This window comes from Oncorhynchus gorbuscha, linkage group LG10 (genome assembly GCF_021184085.1).
Source record: "Oncorhynchus gorbuscha isolate QuinsamMale2020 ecotype Even-year linkage group LG10, OgorEven_v1.0, whole genome shotgun sequence".
Taxonomy (NCBI): Eukaryota; Metazoa; Chordata; class Actinopteri; order Salmoniformes; family Salmonidae; genus Oncorhynchus; species Oncorhynchus gorbuscha.
Window position 1 is genome coordinate 6,700,789 of NC_060182.1, and position 23,536 is coordinate 6,724,324.

Below are 23,536 nucleotides of genomic sequence, written 5' to 3' on the forward strand. Positions count from 1 at the left end.
GAAAGAGAGACAGAAAGTGAGAGAGAGACGGAAGAGAGAGAGAGAGAGAGATGGAAAGATAGAGAGAGAGACGGAAAGAGAGAAAGAGACGGAAAGAGAGAAAGAGACCAAAAGAGAGAGCAAGAGAGACAGAAAGAGAGAGAGAGACAGAAAGAGAGAGAGACCGAAAGAGAGAGAGAGAGAGCGAGAGAGACGGAAAGAGAGAGCGAGAGAGACGGAAAGAGAGAGAGAGAGAGACGGAAAGAGAGAGAGAGAGAGCGAGAGAGACGGAAAGAGAGAGAGGGAGAGATGGAAAGAGAGAGAGACGGAAAGAGAGAGAGAGATGGAAAGAGACAGAAAGAGACAGAAAGAGAGAGAGAGAAAGAGAGAGATGGAAAGAGAGAGAGAGAGCAGGAGAGAGCAGGAGAGAGAGAGAGAGAGAGAGATGGAAAGAGAGATGGAAAGAGAGAGAGAGAGAGAGAGAGAGAGAGCAGGAGAGAGGAAGAGAGAGAGAGATATGGAAATAGAGAGAGAAGAGAGAGATAATATAATAATAATAATAATAATAATAATAATAATAATAATAATAATAAATGCCATTTAGCAGACGCTTTTATCCAAAGCGACTTACAGTCATGTGTGCATACATTCTACGTATGGGTGGTCCCGGGGATCGAACCCACTACCCTGGCGTTACAAGCGCCATGCTCTACCAACTGAGCTACAGAAGAGACAGAAAGAGAGAGAGAGACAGAAAGAGAGAGATGGAAAGAGAGACAGAGCGAGAGAGACAGAGACAGACAAAAAACAGAGCAAACTAGAATGCTATTTGGCTCTAAACAGAGTACACAGTGGCAGAATATCTGACCACTGTGACTGACCCAAACTTAAGGCAAGCTTTGACTATGTACAGAGTCAGTGAGCATAACCTTGCTACTGAGAAAGGCCCAAGAGAAGACAGGCCATGTGCTCACTGCCCACAAAATGAGGTGGAAACTGAGCTGAACTTCCTAACCTGCCAAATGTATGACCATATTAGAGACACATATTTCCCTCAGATCACACAGATCCACAAAGAATTAAAAAACAAACCAGATTTTGATCAACTCTCATATCTACTGGGTGAAATACCACAGTGTACCATCACAGCAGCACAATTTGTTACTTGTTGCCACAAGAAAAGGGAAACCAGTGAAGAACAAACACCATTGTAAATACAACCTATATTTATGTTTCTTTATAATATTATTTTGGAACTTTTGTGAGTGTTATGTTTACTGTACATTTTTGTATTGTTTATTTCACTTTAGTTAATGACCTATTTCACTTACTTTTTTGCAATGTGTAACATTCATATATACATTTGATGACACAGTGGTAGCAATGCAACATATTCCCGAAGAGACAGGAATGTCTGTGTGTGTCACGTGGACTCCCGCTCCCCCTCTCCGGTGCTCGACGTCACCCGGCCTACGAACCACCGATCCTGGCAACCCATCTTTACGCACACCTGGACTTCATTACTTCCTGATTACTTACCCTTTATAGAGCTTCTTCTTCTGTTATCAGGTAGTATTGGTTATGTTTCCTTTTCAGATGTTTCTCTAGAGATCCTTTTTATGTCTCTATTTTGGTTTGGTTAGGGCGTGAGTTGGGGTGGGCATTCTATGTTTTGTGTTCTATGTTTTCTATTTCTTTGTGTTTTGGCCGGGTATGGTTCTCAATCATGGACAGCTGTCTATCCTTGTCTCTGGTTGGGAACCATACTTAGGTACCCTTTTTTTCCCCACCTGTGTTTGTGGGAGTTTGACTCGCTTTTGAGCTTCACTGTTTGTTTTTGAAGTGTTTTGTTTGGCGTCATTTTGATATCACACATCACAATAATTTAATAATTACATTGATGAGGACAGTTTGTCTATCGAAACGTTGGTTATTAAATTATTGCATCTGAGCTCCTGGAGTGTGCGGCTCTCCTTTAATTTTTCAAGAGTCAGGCATTCCCCAGGGCAGATGTCTAAGCCTCTTACTTTTTCAATCTTTACTAATGAGCTGCCACTGGCTCTGAGTAAAGTCTACAGTATGTGTCTATGAATGCAGATGAGTCAACACCATACACATCAGCTACCACAGCAAGTGAAATCACTGCAACATTTAACAAAAACATGTCCCAGTCTGTGCTAGCGAAACAGTCCTGTAGCTGAGCATCCGCTTCATCGGACCACTTTAGAAATGAGCGGGTCACTGGTACTTCCTGTTTGAGGTTTTTGCTTGAAAGCAGGAATCAGGATTGTCATGGTCAGATTTGCCAAATGGAGGGCGAGGGAGAGCTTTGTTTACATCTCTGTGTGTGGAGTAAAGGTGATCCTCTAAAGCTTTGTCTCCTCTAGTTGCCCAGGTGACGTGCTGGTAGAAATGAGGTCAGATGGATTTCGGTTAAATTCACCGGCCACTAAGAGTGTTGCTTCTGGATTAGCATTTTCTTGTTTGCTTATGGCTCTAATACAGCTCGTTGAGTGCACTCTTTAGTGCCAGCATCGGTTTGTGGCGGTAGATAGGCCATTAAAAAATGATATACGCTAAATAGTTTGCCCTACAGTTTATAATTAGGTATTTTAACTCATGCAAGAAGACTTCCTCAATATTGGAGATTGCTAACAAAGTGATACACCCCTCCCCCCTAAATTTACCCGACACTTGACGATGCATAGAAAAACCATCTAGATGTGTGTTACCCTGTATATTGTATATATGTATATGTATATTGACTGTATATTATCCATGTCCTTGTTCAGCAACAACTCTGAGAAACATGGAATATTACAGTTCTTCAGGTCCCGCTGATAATCTTCAACGGAGCTCATCCAGTCTGTTTTCCAATTATTGTTAGTTTGCCAATAGCACGGAGGGTAGAGGAGGATTCTTTTAATTGCCCGACATACACTATGTATACAAAAATGATATAAAAACACTGACTTCAGTGTTCCAAACTGCCTCTGAAAGCAACGTTCAGCACAAGAACTGTTCGTCGGGAGCTTCATGAAATGGGTTTCCCAGCTGCACACAAGCCTAAGATCACCATGCACAATGCCAAGCGTCGTCTGCAGTGGCGTAAAGCTCGGCGCCATGGGTGCAGTTGAAATGCGTTCTCTGGAGGGATGAATCATGCATCACCATTTGGCACTCCAATGGACAAATCTGGGTTTGGTGGATGCCAGGAGAACGCTATCTGCCGTAATGCATAGTGCCAACTGTAAAGTTTGGTGGAGGAGGAATAATGGTCTGGGGCTGTTTTTAATGGTTCGGGTTAGGCCCCGTAGTTCCAGTGAAGGGAAATTTTAACGCTACAGCATATAATGACATTCTAGACAATTATCTACCTCTGATTTTGTGGCAACAATATGGGGATGGCCCTTTCCTGTTTCAGCATGACAATGCCGTTGATAAATAAGCGCAACACAAACTTATCATTACACTATTGTCCGTCGAAATGAAAATCAATCTCCATTTAGTTGGGCCTAATGTAAATTAAATTGTGAAGTAAGGTGGACAATTATCTCCTGTTCATCCATGTGTCCTTCATTCAGTGAGGCGAGAGAGACGTTTTAACGCCTGACTGGGTACCAATGTCCTACAGCACATTGTCTTGGAGCCTGTCTGGGTATCAATGTCCTACAGCACATTGTCTTGGAGCCTGACTAGGTACCAACAACCTACAGCACATTGTCTTGGAGCCTGTCTGGGTACCAATGTCCTACAGCACATTGTGTTGGAGCCTGTCTGGGTACCAATGTCCTACAGCACATTGTCTTGGAGCCTGTCTGGGTACCAATGTCCTACAGCACATTGTGTTGGAGCCTGTCTGGGTACCAATGTCCTACAGCACATTGTCTTGGAGCCTGACTGGGTACCAATGTCCTACAGCACATTGTCTTGGAGCCTGTCTGGGTACCAATGTCCTACAGCACATTGTCTTGGAGCCTGTCTGGGTACCAATGTCCTACAGCACATTGTCTTGGAGCCTGTCTGGGTACCAATGTCCTACAGCACATTGTCTTGGAGCCTGTCTGGGTACCAATGTCCTACAGCACATTGTCTTGGAGCCTGTCTGGGTACCAATGTCCTATAGCACATTGTCTTGGAGCCTGTCTGGGTACCAATGTCCTATAGCACATTGTCTTGGAGCCTGTCTGGGTACCAATGTCCTATAGCACATTGTCTTGGAGCCTGTCTGGGTACCAATGTCCTATAGCACATTGTCTTGGAGCCTGTCTGGGTACCAATGTCCTACAGCACATTGTCTTGGAGCCTGTCTGGGTACCGATGTCCTACAGCACATTGTCTTGGAGCCTGTCTGGGTACCGATGTCCTACAGCACATTGTCTTGGAGCCTGTCTGGGTACCGATGTCCTACAGCACATTGTCTTGGAGCCTGTCTGGGTACCAATGTCCTATAGCACATTGTCTTGGAGCCTGTCTGGGTACCAATGTCCTACAGCACATTGTCTTGGTGGGTGTCTGGGTACCAATGTCCTACAGCACATTGTCTTGGAGCCTGTCTGGGTACCAATGTCCTACAGCACATTGTCTTGGTGGGTGTCTGGGTACCAATGTCCTACAGCACATTGTCTTGGAGCCTGTCTGGGTACCAATGTCCTACAGCACATTGTCTTGGAGCCTGTCTGGGTACCAATGTCCTACAGCACATTGTCTTGGAGCTTGTCTGGGTACCAATGTCCTACAGCACATTGTCTTGGAGCCTGTCTGGGTACCAATGTCCTACAGCACATTGTCTTGGAGCCTGTCTGGGTACCAATGTCCTACAGCACATTGTCTTGGAGCCTGTCTGGGTACCAATGTCCTACAGCACATTGTCTTGGAGCCTGTCTGGGTACCAATGTCCTACAGCACATTGTCTTGGAGCCTGTCTGGGTACCAATGTCCTACAGCACATTGTCTTGGAGCCTGTCTGGGTACCAATGTCCTACAGCACATTGTCTTGGAGCCTGTCTGGGTACCAATGTCCTACAGCACATTGTCTTGGAGCCTGTCTGGGTACCAATGTCCTACAGCACATTGTCTTGGAGCCTGTCTGGGTACCAATGTCCTACAGCACATTGTCTTGGAGCCTGTCTAGGTACCAATGTCCTATAGCACATTGTCTTGGAGCCTGTCTAGGTACCAATGTCCTATAGCACATTGTCTTGGAGCCTGTCTAGGTACCAACAACCTACAGCACATTGTCTTGGAGCCTGTCTAGGTACCAATGTCCTATAGCACATTGTCTTGGAGCCTGTCTAGGTACCAACAACCTACAGCACATTGTCTTGGTGGGTGGCTGGGTACCAATGTCCTACAGCACATTGTCTTGGTGGGTGTCTAGGTACCAACAACCTACAGAACATTGTCTTGGTGGGTGTCTAGGTACCAACAACATACAGCACATTGTCTTGGTGGGTGTCTGGGTACCAATGTCCTACAGAAAATTGTCTTGGTGGGTGTCTGGGTACCAATGTCCTACAGAACATTGTCTTGGTGGGTGTCTGGGCACCAATGTCCTACAGCACATTGTCTTGGAGCCTGTCTGGATACCAATGTCCTACAGAACATTGTCTTGGTGGGTGTCTGGGTACCACCAATTGTCCTACAGCACATTGTCTTGGAGCCTGTCTGGGTACCAATGTCCTAGCACATTGTCTAGCACATTGTCTTGGAGCCTGTCTGGGTACCAATGTCCTACAGCACATTGTCTTGGAGCCTGTCTGGGTACCAATGTCCTACAGCACATTGTCTTGGAGCCTGTCTGGGTACCAATGTCCTACAGCACATTGTCTTGGAGCCTGTCTGGGTACCAATGTCCTACAGCACATTGTCTTGGAGCCTGTCTGGGTACCAATGTCCTACAGCACATTGTCTTGGAGCCTGTCTGGTACCAATGTCCTATAGCACATTGTCTTGGAGCCTGTCTACCAATGTCCTACAGCACATTGTCTTGGAGCCTGTCTGGGTACCAATGTCCTACAGCACATTGTCTTGGAGCCTTGGGGAGCACATTGTCTTCTGTCTGGGTACCAATGTCCTACAGCACATTGTCTTGGAGCCTGTCTGGGTACCAATGTCCTACAGCACATTGTCTTGGAGCCTGTCTGGGTACCAATGTCCTACAGCACATTGTCTTGGAGCCTGTCTGGGTACCAATGTCCTACAGCACATTGTCTTGGAGCCTGTCTGGGTACCAATGTCCTACAGCACATTGTCTTGGAGCACATTGTCCTACAGCACATTGGAGCCTGTCTGGGTACCAATGTCCTACAGCACATTGTCTTGGAGCCTGTCTGGGTACCAATGTCCTACAGCACATTGTCTTGGAGCCTGTCTGGGTACCAATGTCCTACAGCACATTGTCTTGGAGCCTGTCTGGGTACCAATGTCCTACAGCACATTGTCTTGGAGCCTGTCTGGGTACCAATGTCCCAGCACATTGTCTTGGAGCACATTGTCATTGGAGCCTGTCTGGGTACCAATGTCCTATAGCACATTGTCTTGGAGCCTGTCTGGGTACCAATGTCCTATAGCACATTGTCTTGGAGCCTGTCTGGGTACCAATGTCCTACAGCACATTGTCTTGGAGCCTGTCTGGTACCAATGTCCTACAGCACATTGTCTTGGAGCCTGTCTACCAATGTCCTATAGCACATTGTCTTGGAGCCTGTCTGGGTACCAATGTCCTACAGCACATTGTCTTGGAGCCTGTACCAATGTCCTACAGCACATTGTCTTGGAGCCTGTCTGGGTACCAATGTCCTACAGCACATTGTCTTGGAGCCTGTCTGGGTACCAATGTCCTACAGCACATTGTCTTGGAGCCTGTCTGGGTACCAATGTCCTACAGCACATTGTCTTGGTGTACCAATGTCCTATAGCACATTGTCTTCTGGGTACCAATGTCCTACAGCACATTGTCTTGGAGCCTGTCTGGGTACCAATGTCCTACAGCACATTGTCTTGGAGCCTGTCTGGGTACCAATGTCCTACAGCACATTGTCTTGGAGCCTGTCTGGGTACCAATGTCCTACAGCACATTGTCTTCTGTCTGGGTACCAATGTCCTACAGCACATTGTCTTGGAGCCTGTCTGGGTACCAATGTCCTACAGCACATTGTCTTGGAGCCTGTCTGGGTACCAATGTCCTACAGCACATTGTCTTGGAGCCTGTCTGGGTACCAATGTCCAATGTCCTACAGCACATTGTCTTGGAGCCTGTCTGGGTACCAATGTCCTACAGCACATTGTCTTGGAGCCTGTCTGGGTACCAATGTCCTACAGCACATTGTCTTGGAGCCTGTCTGGGTACCTACAGCACATTGTCCTACAGCACATTGTCTTGGAGCCTGTCTGGGTACCAATGTCCTACAGCACATTGTCTTGGAGCCTGTCTGGGTACCAATGTCCTACAGCACATTGTCTTGGAGCCTGTCTGGGTACCAATGTACCAATGTCCTACAGCACATTGTCTTGGAGCCTGTCTGGGTACCAATGTCCTACAGCACATTGTCTTGGAGCCTGTCTGGGTACCAATGTCCTACAGCACATTGTCTTGGAGCCTGTCTAGGTACCAATGTCCTATAGCACATTGTCTTGGAGCCTGTCTAGGTACCAACAACCTACAGCACATTGTCTTGGAGCCTGTCTAGGTACCAATGTCCTACAGCACATTGTCTTGGAGCCTGTCTAGGTACCAATGTCCTATAGCACATTGTCTTGGAGCCTGTCTAGGTACCAACAACCTACAGCACATTGTCTTGGTGGGTGGCTGGGTACGAATGTCCTACAGCACATTGTCTTGGTGGGTGTCTAGGTACCAACAACCTACAGAACATTGTCTTGGTGGGTGTCTAGGTACCAACAACATACAGCACATTGTCTTGGTGGGTGTCTGGGTACCAATGTCCTACAGAACATTGTCTTGGTGGGTGTCTGGGCACCAATGTCCTACAGCACATTGTCTTGGAGCCTGTCTGGATACCAATTTCCTACAGAACATTGTCTTGGTGGGTGTCTGGGTACCAACAACCTACAGCACATTGTCTTGGTGGGTGTCTAGGTACCAACAACCTACAGCACATTGTCTTGGAGCCTGTCTGGGTACCAACAACCTACAGCACATTGTCTTGGAGCCTGTCTAGGTACCAATGTCCTACAGCACATTGTCTTGCTGGGTGTTTAGGTACCAATGTCCTACAGCACATTGTCTTGGAGCCTGTCTGGGTACCAACAACCTACAGCACATCGTCTTGGTGGGTGTCTGGGTACCAACAACCTACAGCACATTGTCTTGGTGGGTGGCCGGGTACCAACAACATACAGCACATTGTCTTGGTGGGTGGCTGGGTACCAACAACCTACAGCACATTGTCTTGTTGGGTTAAGTCAGGAAAATATTGGGAAAAACTGGTAAAAAGGCTCTAAATATTTCTGTTTGAGATTTCTGAATTCAGTGGAATTGGAAAATACAAACATTTAGGAAGAGTCAGGGAAGGAACAGGATTTAGCCTCAGCAGATTCCCATTCAAAATCTTATTTTCCCTTACCCTTAACCCTAATTGAAACCCTAACTCTAAACCTAAGCCCTAATTGAAACCCTAAACCCTAACCCTAAACCTAAGCCCTAATTGAAACCCTAAACCCTAACCCTAAACCTAAGCCCTAATTGAAACCCTAAACCCTAACCCTAAACCTAAGCCCTAATTGAAACCCTAAACCCTAACCCTAAACCCTAACCCTAAACCTAAGCCCTAATTGAAACCCTAAACCTAAGCCCTAATTGAAACCCTAACCCTAAACCTAAGCCCTAATTGAAACCCTAAACCCTAACCCTAAACCTAAGCCCTAATTGAAACCCTAAACCTAAGCCCTAATTGAAACACTAAACCTAAACCTAAGCCCTAATTGAAACCCTAAAACCTAACCCTAAACCCTAATTGAAACCCTAACCCTAAACCTAAGCCCTAATTGAAACCCTAAACCCTAACCCTAACCCTAAACCTAAGCCCTAACTGAAACCCTAACCCTAAACCTAAGCACTAATTGAAACCCTAAACCCTAACCCTAAACCTAAGCCCTAATTGAAACCCTAAACCCTAAACCTAAGCCCTAAGCTTAAAATAGAAATGGTCCTTCTGGGGCTTATGGTTTAGGCGAAATGTCCCCACCTTGTTTTACTATGAGGACTTCTGATCCCCACAAGAACAACAAATAAACACACACACACACACACACACACACACACACACACACACACACACACACACACACACACACACACACACACACACACACACACACACACACACACACACACACACACACACACACACACACACACACACACACACACACACACAGTCCTACATCTATCTATCGTAGAGCAGAGCTGTTATTATGTGGTGTTGTTGGACGGAATCAGTAATCTCCTGCTGCCTACTCACTTGTAGTAAGTGGCTGCTGGTTTACACAGGATCAGGAGGACACACACACATGCACGCGTGCACACAAACACACACACACACACTTAAATGACCTGATCTCGATCTCAATATGATATGTAAACTAAACAGTAGAGTACAACAAACAATAGCAAGTATCTGGGACGACAGAATCTGTCAGTTTGGAATAAGTCTGTGCCTCATGTCTCCTGTTGGCACTTTGAGTTATGAATTTAATCAAAACCTAACCTACACAATTGCCACCTAGCAAGAGATGAGTCAACAGTGTGTGTGTGTGTTTTCTGTTATTGTGTAGATGTACGTAGAGTTCCTGCCAGAGCAGGAAATGTTTCTGACACTGTTGACTTGGCAGACAGGTTGTGTGTGTAAATGTCAACAGTATTGTCCCTCATCGCTGCGTCACACTCTTCCATTCTTAACCTCTGTGTACCTGTGGTCTTTGAACGGCGGCACGCCTCTTCTGGGGTATCCATGACAACAGAAATACTGACCTAACCATGACTGACACATAGATATATACACAGGCAGGCACACACGCTAATGGGATTCCCATCTTTATAGTTAATGACGGAGGACGATGTGCCGTCTTGCAGATTCCAGTCCAGATCTTTATCTGGTCAGAGCACCAGGACAACAGAATTAGTGTGTGTGTATCTGTGTGTGTCTGTCTCTCTCTGTGTGTGTGTGTGTCTGTCTCTCTGTGTGTGTGTGTGTCTGTCTCTGTGTGTGTGTGCGTGTCTGTGTGTGTGTCTGTCTATCTCTGTGTGTGTGTATGTGTCTGTGTGTGTATGTGTGTGTATGTGTGTCTGTGTGTGTGTCTGTGTGTGTGTATGTGTGTCTGTCTCTGTGTGTGTATGTGTGTCTGTCTCGCTGTGTGTGTGTGTGTGTGTGTGTGTATGTGTGTCTGTGTGCCCGAAATATCAAGCCAAGAGGCCACTTCCCATTTTTCCAATGTCCGTCCACCTGATCTAGAATCTAGGAAGAGGCTCTTGGTAGTTATAAACATTTTCTTACACTCTTAGCCCCACTTCCTCTTTAAGAAGGACAAGAAGACAGTGGACGTGGGGGTGGAAAACTACCAGTCATATTCTCACCGTCTGTTGCAGTTCCAATGTCAGCTAGCTTCCAGACCAAGGGCCCAGCTGGCCTCCAAGGCATAGTGATGCTGCTGTGGGCAGCAGAGTGTTACAGGGAAGTTCTGCCACCTCTCATTTCCCACACCTCACTTTGACTAGAAATCCCATTGTAGGATTTTAGATGAGGTACTCAACATTTTGTGGTTTTGTGATTAACACCATCAGTGCATGTTATTGACTCCAGTCAGACGAGGTTAACTCCAGTCAGACGAGGTTAACACCAGACGAGGTTAACACCAGATGAGGTTAACACCAGTCAGACGAGGTTAACACCAGTCAGACGAGGTTAACACCAGGCGAGGTTAACTCCAGTCAGACGAGCTTAACTCCAGATGAGGTTAACTCCAGTCAGACGAGGTTAACTCCAGATAAGGTTAACACCAGTCAGACAAGGTTAACACCAGTCAGACGAGGTTAACACCAGTCAGACGAGGTTAACTCCAGTCAGACGAGGTTAACACCAGACGAGGTTAACTCCAGTCAGACGAGGTTAACTCCAGTCAGACGAGGTTAACACCAGTCAGACGAGGTTAACACCAGTCAGACGAGGTTAACACCAGTCAGACGAGGTTACCACCAGTCAGACGAGGTTAACTCCAGTCAGACGAGGTTAACACCAGATGAGGTTAACTCCAGTCAGACGAGGTTAACACCAGTCAGACGAGGTTAACACCAGTCAGACAAGGTTAACTCCAGTCAGACGAGGTTACCACCAGTCAGACGAGGTTAACTCCAGTCAGACGAGGTTAACACCAGACGAGGTTAACACCAGTCAGACGAGGTTAACACCAGTCAGACAAGGTTAACACCAGTCAGACAAGGTTAACACCAGTCAGACGAGGTTACCACCAGTCAGACGAGGTTAACACCAGTCAGACGAGGTTAACACCAGACGAGGTTAACACCAGTCAGACAAGGTTAACTCCAGTCAGACGAGGTTAACTCCAGTCAGACGAGGTTAACACCAGTCAGACGAGGTTAACACCAGTCAGACGAGGGTTAACTCCAGTCAGGCGAGGTTAACACCAGTCAGACGAGGTTAACACCAGACGAGGTTAACACCAGACGAGGTTAACACCAGACGAGGTTAACACCAGTCAGACGAGGTTAACACCAGTCAGGCGAGGTTAACACCAGTCAGGCGAGGTTAACACCAGACGAGGTTAACACCAGTCAGACGAGGTTAACACCAGTCAGTCGAGGTTAACACCAGTCAGACGAGGTTAACACCAGTCAGACAAGGTTAACACCAGTCAGACGAGGTTAACTCCAGTCTGACGAGGTTAACACCAGTCAGACGAGGTTAACACCAGTCAGACGAGGTTAACACCAGTCAGTCGAGATTAACACCAGTCAGACGAGGTTAACACCAGTCAGACGAGGTTAACACCAGACGAGGTTACCACCAGTCAGTCGAGGTTAACACCAGTCAGTCGAGGTTAACACCAGTCAGGCGAGGTTAACACCAGTCAGACGAGGTTAACACCAGTCAGACGAGGTTAACACCAGTCAGGCGAGGTTAACTCCAGTCAGACGAGGTTAACACCAGTCAGGCGAGGTTAACACCAGTCAGACGAGGTTAACACCAGTCAGGCGAGGTTAACACCAGTCAGACGAGGTTAACACCAGTCAGGCGAGGTTAACACCAGTCAGACGAGGTTAACACCAGTCAGTCGAGGTTAACACCAGTCAGGCGAGGTTAACACCAGTCAGACGAGGTTAACACCAGTCAGTCGAGGTTAACACCAGTCAGTCGAGGTTAACACTAGACGAGGTTAACACCAGTCAGACGAGGTTAACACCAGTCAGACAAGGTTAACACCAGTCAAAAAATACCTCTCCAGTGTTGCTTTCAAAGGGTGTAAATATTTAATACCATGCACACACACCCTGTCCCTGTCCCAATTCTATGAGCATTTTGTGTGAACACGTGTGTGTATGTTCAAGGGAATAGAAGACCCCCCCAACAAGCTACTGTAGCCTGGGCAAGGGAATAGAATACCCCCCCCCCAACAAGCTACTGTAGCCTCGGCAAGGGAATAGAAGACCCCCTCCAACAAGCTACTGTAGCCTCGGCAAGGGAATAGAAGACCCCCAGCAAGCTACTGTAGCCTCGGCAAGGAATAGAAGACCCCCCCCAACAAGCTACTGTAGCCTCGGCAGACGAGGTTAACTCCAGTCAGACGAGGTTAACACCTGTCAGACGAGGTTAACACCAGTCAGACGAGGTTAACACCAGTCAGACAAGGTTAACACCAGACGAGGTTAACACCAGATGAGGTTAACTCCAGTCAGACGAGGTTAACTCCAGTCAGACGAGGTTAACACCAGACGAGGTTAACTCCAGTCAGACGAGGTTAACACCAGATGAGATTAACACCAGTCAGACGAGGTTAACACCAGACGAGGTTAACTCCAGTCAGACGAGGTTAACACCAGACGAGGTTAACTCCAGTCAGACGAGGTTAACACCAGATGAGGTTAACATCAGACAGACAAGGTTAACTCCAGTCAGACGAGGTTAACTCCAGTCAGACGAGGTTAACACCAGTCAGACCAGGTTAACACCAGTCAGACAAGGTTAACACCAGTCAGACGAGGTTAACACCAGTCAGACGAGGTTAACTCCAGTCAAACGAGGTTAACACCAGTCAGACAAGGTTAACACCAGGCGAGGTTAACTCCAGATGAGGTTAACTCCAGTCAGACAAGGTTAACACCAGACGAGGTTAACACCAGATGAGGTTAACTCCAGTCAGACAAGGTTAACACCAGTCAGACGAGGTTAACACCAGTCAGACAAGGTTAACACCAGTCAGATGAGGTTAACACCAGTCAGACGAGGTTAACACCAGGCGAGGTTAACTCCAGACGAGGTTAACTCCAGTCAGACAAGGTTAACACCAGACGAGGTTAACACCAGATGAGGTTAACTCCAGTCAGACAAGGTTAACACCAGTCAGACGGGGTTAACTCCAGCCAGGCGAGGTTAACACCAGTCAGACAAGGTTAACACCAGACGAGGTTAACACCAGATGAGGTTAACTCCAGTCAGACAAGGTTAACACCAGTCAGACGAGGTTAACACCAGTCAGACGAGGTTAACACCAGTCAGACGGGATTAACTCCAGTCAGACGAGGTTAACACCAGTCAGACGAGGTTAACAACAGTCAGACGTGGTTAACTCCAGTCAGACGAGGTTAACACCAGTCAGACGAGGTTAACACCAGTCAGACAAGGGTTAACTCCCGTCAGGGGAGGTTAACACCAGTCAGACGAGGTTAACACCAGACGAGGTTAACACCAGACGAGGTGAACACCAGTCAGTCGAGGTTAACACCAGTCAGACGAGGTTAACACCAGACGAGGTTAACACCAGACGAGGTGAACACCAGTCAGTCGAGGTTAACACCAGTCAGTCGAGGTTAACACCAGTCAGACGAGGTTAACACCAGTCAGACGAGGTTAACACCAGTCAGACGAGGTTAACACCAGTCAGTCGAGGTTAACACCAGTCAGACAAGGTTAACACCAGTCAGACGAGGTTAACACCAGTCAGTCGAGGTTAACAACAGTCAGACGAGGTTAACACCAGACGAGGTTAACACCAGACGAGGTTAACACCAGTCAGACGAGGTTAACACCAGACGAGGTTAACACCAGACGAGGTTAACACCAGTCAGACGAGGTTAACACCAGTCAGACGAGGTTAACACCAGTCGGACGAGGTTAACACCAGTCAGTCGAGGTTAACACCAGTCAGACGAGGTTAACACCAGTCAGACGAGGTTAACACCAGTCAGACGAGGTTAACACCAGTCAGATGAGGTTAACTCCAGTCAGACAAGGTTAACACCAGTCAGACGAGGTTAACACCAGTCAGACGAGGTTAACACCAGTCAGACGAGGTTAACACCAGACGAGGTTAACACCAGACGAGGTTAACACCAGTCAGACGAGGTTAACACCAGTCAGACAAGGTTAACTCCAGTCAGTCGAGGTTAACACCAGTCAGGCGAGGTTAACACCAGTCAGACAAGGTTAACACCAGTCAAAAAATACCTCTCCAGTGTTGCTTTCAAAGGGTGTAAATATTTAATACCATGCACACACACCCTGTCCCTGTCCCAATTCTATGAGCATTTTGTGTGAACACGTGTGTGTATGTTCAAGGGAATAGAAGACCCCCCCAACAAGCTACTGTAGCCTGGGCAAGGGAATAGAAGACCCCCCCCCCAACAAGCTACTGTAGCCTCGGCAAGGGAATAGAAGACCCCCTCCAACAAGCTACTGTAGCCTCGGCAAGGGAATAGAAGACCCCCTCCAACAAGCTACTGTAGCCTCGGCAAGGGAATAGAAGACCCCCTCCAACAAGCTACTGTAGCCTCGGCAAGGGAATAGAAGACCCCCCCCCCCAACAAGCTACTGTAGCTTCAGTTTCTGCTAGTTAACAAAACAGACATAGTGTGTTAGACTCCAAGTTGCTTGATGACAGACAGATAATGTTAGACTCCAAACCAGAGACACGTGAAAATCAAATGTATTCAAATAAATGACACTACCAACATACTGTATAACGTGGTTCATAAAAGTGCTAACTTTTATTTCATTTTCCCTCAATGTTTTGTCTAAGACAAAAAAAACATTGGTTGTTACAGTATTGACGCTCCTGAATTCTCACACTATTTTATTCCATGTTAAAGTTGTAATTTGTGTGGAGAACAGAGAGTTGTCCCATAGAGCAGCTGAAGAGACACAGAACACGTACAGATTGCTTAAAGAAGTCAGTGGTCCCAAGTCATTACAAGTGAGTCATATCTACTTGATTACAGTCAGTAAAGCTCACACAACACTGAAGGTGGAAATCAAGAAACACACAACCAGTTTGAACAATGACATCTACATGAACACAGAATCACACACTCACTCACACCAGACGTACACACACACACATACACGTAAGCACACCACATACTCACTCACACACAAGAGCACGCACACATACACACGTCGAAAGTACAATCTCTCCAGTTATTTGGATTGAAAACAACAATTTCACACTAATATTTTTTACATCATAAATCTACAGACACAATAAGGGTACATTACGTACAAAAATCTGAAATATCTCAAAATATACAATTATTATATACAGCTCAAGTATTCTCCTGGTCACTTACACTATAGATAACTTCATTGTGAAGGGAAAGAATGTACATCAATGCCTACAGAGTAAATATACAGAATAAAAGGGGTAGGTTCAGAATTCTACAACTTGATGTTCCATGGTTCCTCACCCTGAAACCCGTCTATGGGCCAGGAGAAACTGTTTTCTTCAAACAGCTAATACAAACTGCAGCTAACTACAGCTACTACTAGCTATAACACTCAATGGAAGTGAACGGGGCATAAGGAACTCATTTCAGGGTGAGGAATCCTCTAACATCAAATGATTACATTCCTGAGCTTCCCCGTGTAAGTACTGTAGTTCAGTTATTGATCAAATCACAGAATAAAGCATATTATCACTATTAAGTAAATGAACACACTATCACTGTCATGTTGAGAGAAATCGAGTTAGTCTACACATGTTTCATTTATTGTACTTGTACAAGGCAGTAATGAGACAGTGATGACAATACAAACAGGCCCTGGAGTTGACATTACATCACCTCAATAAGAGATTTAAGGGAATTTAACGTTCTTTTAGGCAAATTGTCGAGTAAAAGCGCTGGCCCCTATTTCGATTCACACCGGTGCTATTCACACACTACTCGCTTAGGGTGGAGATTGATGGTGTGCCTACAGATAGATGGTATTCTGACTTAATTCCCAAAGTAATTCTACCACCTTTATGTGCAAGGAAACCATTAATAAAAGGTGAGGAAAAGGTATCTCATTTATTTGTTTTGTTTTTTCAGATTGAAATAACACCAACTTAATAAGAGCTATCGACAAGAGTTAGGTATCTGAGTAATCCGTTTTGGATAAGGGAAATGAACATATAAACGAGGCTTGTTTTAGAGCTATTGGACCACATGATCACTGGAGACAAGTATGAAACATTTACATTTACATTTAAGTCATTTAGCAGACGCTCTTATCCAGAGCGACCAGTCATATGGCAGGTCTGTTGGGGCGGCAGGGTAGCCAGGCTACCCCAACTAGGCTACCCTGCTGCCCCAATTGTTTAATTTACCTTAATTTTCGTCCTCTGTAAACTCCTTCACGACCATGGCGTTGTTGCTGAGTATCATTAGTAATATATTAGTAATATATAATATAGTAATATAGTAATATATATATATAAATATATATATATAAATATATATATAAAGACATGTAGGCTAATTTAAATGTTATGGAGAAATTTGACCCTGACACAGTGCAATACTTGGCTGTGACATCACACAGTTCTATGGCTAGTGCAGGAAATAGAGGAGGATATAGCCTACTATTGTACACTATTGTCCCTATTATAATTATATGTACACTAATCTTCCAACATTATCATGGGTTGTAGAACTGAATGTGACACATTTTCAGAATGAATCAAACCACTGTTAAAAACCTATAATAAATAATAATAATAATATGCCATTTAGCAGACGCTTTTATCCAAAGCGACTTACAGTCATGTGTGCATACATTCTACCTGTTAAAAAAGAAGAAGATTAATACATAATCCTAAAATTGTGCCTTAATGAGAGTATTTAAAAAGAAATGTATCTACCACTTGGTGTTGAAACCGAGACAAATATGCAGATATTTAGATGGCTTTAAAAAAAAATTGATCCCTAATATTCTGAACCTGTCTCTCTATGTATTCTAGTCTGTCGACCATATTCATGTATTCAAATTAAATTCTAATTATTCTAATTAAAGGTACACTGTAAAGGGATGGCTTAAGATAAATGTCCTGAAAACTCTTTTAATTGAATACTCCACAAGAAAATCTGTTGGCCAGTGAGTGAGAGGGTTTGTAAGTGGTTGAATTACATGTATTCAACGCTTGCAAGGGAACCACGCCTGCAAAGCCAGTTATGCATCTGCATAAGGTAAGACTGAATACCAACTACTGAGAACTGTGTAGGAAAGGAATGAATTCCTACGTCGGAATCGGGCCCTTGTGCCTAAACACCTTCTTGTCTCTCTCCTCCTGGATAGTGTCAGACCAGACAGACAGCTCCTCCTGGGTAGTGTCAGACCAGACAGACAGCTCCTCCTGGGTAGTGTCAGACCAGACAGACAGCTCCCCTAGGTAGTGTCAGACCAGACAGACAGCTCCTCCTGGGTAGTGTCAGACCAGACAGACAGCTCCTCCTGGGTAGTGTCAGACCAGACAGACAGCTCCTCCTAGGTAGTGTCAGACCAGACAGACAGCTCCTCCTGGGTAGTGTCAGACCAGACAGACAGCTCCTCCTGGGTAGTGTCAGACCAGACAGACAGCTCCCCCTGGGGAGTGTCAAACCAGACAGCCAGCTCCTCCTGGGTAGTGTCAGACCAGACAGACAGCTCCCCTAGGGAGTGTCAGACCAGACAGACAGCTCCCCCTGGGGAATGTCAAACCAGACAGCCAGCTCCCCCTGGGGAGTGTCAGACCACACAGCCAGCTCCCCCTGGGGAGTGTCAGACCAGACAGCCAGCTCCCCCTGGGTAGTGTCAGACCAGACAGACAGCTCCCCCTGGAGAGTGTCAGACCAGACAGACAGCTCCCCCTGGGGAGTGTCAAACCAGACAGCCAGCTCCCCCTGGGTAGTGTCAAACCAGACAGCCAGCTCCCCCTGGGTAGTGTCAGACCAGACAGACAGCTCCCCCTGGGGAGTGTCAAACCAGACAGCCAGCTCCCCCTGGGTAGTGTCAGACCAGACAGACAGCTCCCCCTGGGGAATGTCAAACCAGACAGACAGCTCCCCCTGGGGAATGTCAAACCAGACAGCCAGCTCCCCCTGGGGAATGATCAAACCAGACAGAGACCACACTTTGGCAGAAGCTGCCTTGGTGACATTAAAGTTGGAGTCCAAGAGGCTTCTAAACAGCTTCTACCCCGAAGCCATAAGACTCCTGAACATCTAATCAAATGGCTAGCCATTTGCTTTGCATCCTGTGGCCCCCCTCCCCTCTCCTTTACACCGCTGCTACTCTCTGTTGTTGTCACCTATGCATAGTCACTTTAATAACTCTACCCCCACATACTGACTCTGTACTGGTACCCCCTGGCTCGTAAGTAAGCATTTCCCCGTAAGGTCTACACCTGTTGTATTAGGTGCATGTTACTAATCAAATGTGATTTGATTTAAGTACTGTATGATGGTTAATAGTCCCTAGCATCCTGTCTGTGATCTCTCAGTCCCTAGCATCCTGTGGCTGCACAAGCAGTCCCTAGCATCCTGTGGCTGCACAAGCAGTCCCTAGCATCCTGTGGCTCTGATGCACTCTCCCTAGCATCCTGTGGCTGTGATGCACAAGCAGTCCCTAGCATCCTGTGGCCCTCCACCTCTCTCTCCCTCCACCAAGCAGTCCCTCTCCCTGTGGCTGTGACCTCAGTCCCTAGCATCCTGTGGCCCTCCACCTCCCTCTCCGTCCACCTCTCCCTCTCCCTCCATCAATAATAGTTCAAGTGATTCTAGCTCTCTAATTGGTAATCCATAATTTACCCGGGGCTGTGATCTACAAGCAGTCCCTAGCATCCTGTGGCTGTGATGCACAAGCAGTCCCTAGCATCCTGTGGCTGTGATGCACAAGCAGTCCCTAGCATCCTGTGGCTGTGATCTACAAGCAGTCCCTAGCATCCTGTGGCTGTGATCTACAAGCAGTCCCTAGCATCCTGTGGCTGTGATGCACAAGCAGTCCCTAGCATCCTGTGGCTGTGATCTACAAGCAGTCTGTGATGCACAAGCAGTCCCTAGCATCCTGTGGCTGTGATGCACAAGCAGTCCCTAGCATCCTGTGGCTGTGATGCACAAGCAGTCCCTAGCATCCTGTGGCTGTGATCTACAAGCAGTCCCTAGCATCCTGTGGCTGTGATCTACAAGCAGTCCCTAGCATCCTGTGGCTGTGATGCACAAGCAGTCCCTAGCATCCTGTGGCTGTGATGCACAAGCAGTCCCTAGCATCCTGTGGCTGTGATGCACAAGCAGTCCCTAGCATCCTGTGGCTGTGATGCACAAGCAGTCCCTAGCATCCTGTGGCTGTGATGCACAAGCAGTCCCTAGCATCCTGTGGCTGTGATGCACAAGCAGTCCCTAGCATCCTGTGGCTGTGATGCACAATCGAGAGGGCTTCTATGCTTGTGCCTACACTTTAGATCCTGTGCTATTTGTGTGCTGGGTATTCTGTATTGTGTGGCCATCATTACCGATCTATCACTTCTAGTCCTGTAGTCCTGTTGTGACTCTACCTGCTATAAAGTTATTGATGTTCAACTCCAGGGTCTCTACCTGCTATAAAGTTATTGATGTTCAACTTCAGGGTCTCTACCTGCTATAAAGTTATTGATGTTCAACTCCAGGGTCTCTACCTGCTATAAAGTTATTGATGTTCAACTTCAGGGTCTCTACCTGCTATAAAGTTATTGATGTTCAACTCCAGGGTCTCTACCTGCTATAAAGTCATTGATGTTCAACTCCAGGGTCTCTACCCGCTATAAAGTCATTGATGTTCAACTCCAGGGTCTCTACCTGCTATAAAGTTATTGATGTTCAACTTCAGGGTCTCTACCTGCTATAAAGTCATTGATGTTCAACTCCAGGGTCTCTACCCGCTATAAAGTCATTGATGTTCAACTCCAGGGTCTCTACCTGCTATAAAGTCCTTGATGTTCAACTCCAGGGTCTCTACCTGCTGTAAAGTGCTGACGTGGCTGGGACTACAGACGACATAACAACACTATAGAATGTCTCCATAAAGACGACTTTAAAAAGGCTTAGCAGACAGACACAGATATGCTGTTCAGGCACCATCAACAGGTTGACCATAGCCTGTATCAACAGTATAAACCATCAACAGGTGACCATAGCTTGTATCAACAGTATAAACCATCAACAGGTTGACCATAGCTTGTATCAACAGTATAAACCATCAACAGGTTGACCATAGCTTGTATCAACAGTATAAACCATCAACAGGTTGACCATAGCCTGTATCAACAGTATAAACCATCAACAGGTTGACCATAGCCTGTATCAACAGTATAAACCATCAACAGGTTGACCATAGCCTGTATCAACATTAGAATCCATCAACAGGTTGACCATAGCTTGTATCAACAGTATAAACCATCAACAGGTTGACCATAGCTTGTATCAACAGTATAATCCATCAACAGGTTGACCATAGCTTGTATCAACAGTATAAACCATCAACAGGTTGACCATAGCTTGTATCAACAGTATAATCCATCAACAGGTTGACCATAGCCTGTATCAACATTAGAATCGAAGCATCTCTGGGCTGGCTGCCAGCAACAGCTTGGATGTATCTCATTCTCAATATCTTAAAAATCCTCCCTCTCATAATTTTCCCCCCTTCATCTGCACTGTTTGGAAAATGTTTAACCTGGTCAGTTCTTGCAGATCAGTGCGATGAAGGAGAGGATGGATTTTTAGAAAGAGCCACAGTGTGCTCTGTGTGTGTCATCACTGTCTTCATGGAGAGGCAGGAAACACACAGATTATGTCAGGTACTCCTCTGGTGGCCAACAGCGCCACCCTGTGGCTCAAGTCTTCTATTGCAACAACAAAAAAACGTTTTGTACACTACAGTATTATAGACTACATTATCCACATAATTATTATTACTACACACTATCATACAAATATCTCAACCATTTAAATAAAAAGGCTTTTTTTTTACTTGACAATTCACGTAAAATAAATGTATTATTAGTGCCATTGATTGATCAGAGTGCTTATCGAAGAACATGATTAGAGGAATGTACAATAACAATTAACCCTACATTTCCCATTGATCCATTTCTGAACAACGGTCAACAGATATCAACATATATAATGGCATGCGGCACACCTGGGTAGTGTTCAATAGGTCACACCGTAGCAAAACATTTTGCAACGGAAAACTACAATCTGTGCTCACATTTTCAGGTAGTACCTTAGTACACATTCAGGCTGTACCTCCCTGTTTCAATTTTTTTGTTTTTTTAACAGTTGTTTTCACTCTGCTTTTCCTCCCAAATGAACACAACCCGGCTTGATAACAGCTGGTTTCACTCTGCTTTTAAAAATGTTTTCCCTAATGAACACAACCCGGCTTGGTAACAGCTGGTTGACCAAGCGCAACAACGTGCCCTCTTATATGTGTGTGTGTATTCCCTCTTGTGTGTGTGTGTGTGCCTTCCTCCATGACATCACAAGAGGATTCATCACCATGGCACTGTGTTGCCGGGGCCGGTTGCCAAAGTGGGTATCATATCTATTTATAACACTAGGGTTCACCTGGACTGGCTGGGGAGCACTACCACATACACGCACGCACGCACGCACGCACGCACGCACGCACGCACGCACGCACACACACACACACACACACACACACACACACACACACACACACACACACACACACACACACACACACACACGCTGCCTGATGATCAAACGCTAGCTGCTTGGCTTATCTGCCTTCAGATGAATCACCCCCTGCCTGCCTTCTAAGGCTGAATTCAAATGGAGACCCTCCTTCTTCATTTGTGCCTCTGAGTGATGTAGGACGAGGCCTGACACATCAACATTGGTAGGGGATTAGGGGAAATGTGGGGAAGGTTGTTTTAGAATAGAATGAAAGTGTGTTTAGGCTCAGAGATGTTCTATGTTATGGGGAGTGGGAGGGGGATGTACAGCTAGGTGAACAGCAGAGAGAGAGGGGGGAGGGGCTGTACAGCTAGGTGAACAGCAGAGAGAGAGGGGGGCTGTACAGCTAGGTGAACAGCAGAGAGAGAGGGGGGCTGTACAGCTAGGTGAACAGCAGAGAGAGAGGGGGGCTGTACAGCTAGGTGAACAGCAGAGAGAGAGGGGGGTCTGTACAGCAGAGAGAGGGGGGGGTCTGTACAGCTAGGTGAACAGCAGAGAGAGAGGGGGGTCTGTACAGCTAGGTGAACAGCAGAGAGAGAGGGGGGGGGTCTGTACAGCTAGGTGAACAGCAGAGAGAGAGGGGGGCTGTACAGCTAGGTGAACAGCAGAGAGACGGGGGGGCTGTACAGCTAGGTGAACAGCAGAGAGAGAGGGGGGAGGGGCTGTACAGCTAGGTGAACAGCAGAGAGAGGGGGAGGGGCTGTACAGCTAGGTGAACAGCAGAGAGGGGGAGGTCTGTACAGCTAGGTGAACAGCAGAGAGAGAGGGGGAGGGGCTGTACAGCTAGGTGAACAGCAGAGAGAGAGGGGGGGGCTGTACAGCTAGGTGAACAGCAGAGAGAGAGGGGGGTATGTACAGCTAGGTGAACAGCAGAGAGAGGGGGGCTGTACAGCTAGGTGAACAGCAGAGAGGGGGGCTGTACAGCTAGGTGAACAGCAGAGAGAGGGGGGGCTGTACAGCTAGGTGAACAGCAGAGAGAGGGGGGCTGTACAGCTAGGTGAACAGCAGAGAGAGAGGGGGGCTGTACAGCTAGGTGAACAGCAGAGAGGGGGGCTGTACAGCTAGGTGAACAGCAGAGAGAGAGGGGGAGGGGCTGTACAGCTAGGTGAACAGCAGAGAGAGGGGGGCTGTACAGCTAGGTGAACAGCAGAGAGAGAGAGGGGGCTGTACAGCTAGGTGAACAGCAGAGAGAGAGAGGGGGGCTGTACAGCTAGGTGAACAGCAGAGAGAGGGGGGCTGTACAGCTAGGTGAACAGCAGAGAGGGGGGGCTGTACAGCTAGGTGAACAGCAGAGAGAGGGGGGCTGTACAGCTAGGTGAACAGCAGAGA